Genomic DNA, 247 nt, shown 5'->3' on the forward strand with positions numbered 1-247 from the left:
ATTAAATGATTCAAAGTATTATAAGAAAATATTCTCTCTTTTAATTTCTTTTCCTTGTTTTACTAGATAAAAAAAATCTTCTTTTTTTACTCTTAGTCACTACTTTCTTGACCGATCCATGAAATTTATGACAAATTATACCATTTTACTTTGTTAGTTGATTTTTAAGTTCTTGCTTACAGGCAGCTGAGCATTTAACTCAAAATCTCAAATGGTAAATTTATATGCTGCACATGATCTGGTTGGG

This window comes from Arachis ipaensis, chromosome B09 (assembly GCF_000816755.2).
Source record: "Arachis ipaensis cultivar K30076 chromosome B09, Araip1.1, whole genome shotgun sequence".
NCBI lineage: Eukaryota > Viridiplantae > Streptophyta > Magnoliopsida > Fabales > Fabaceae > Arachis > Arachis ipaensis.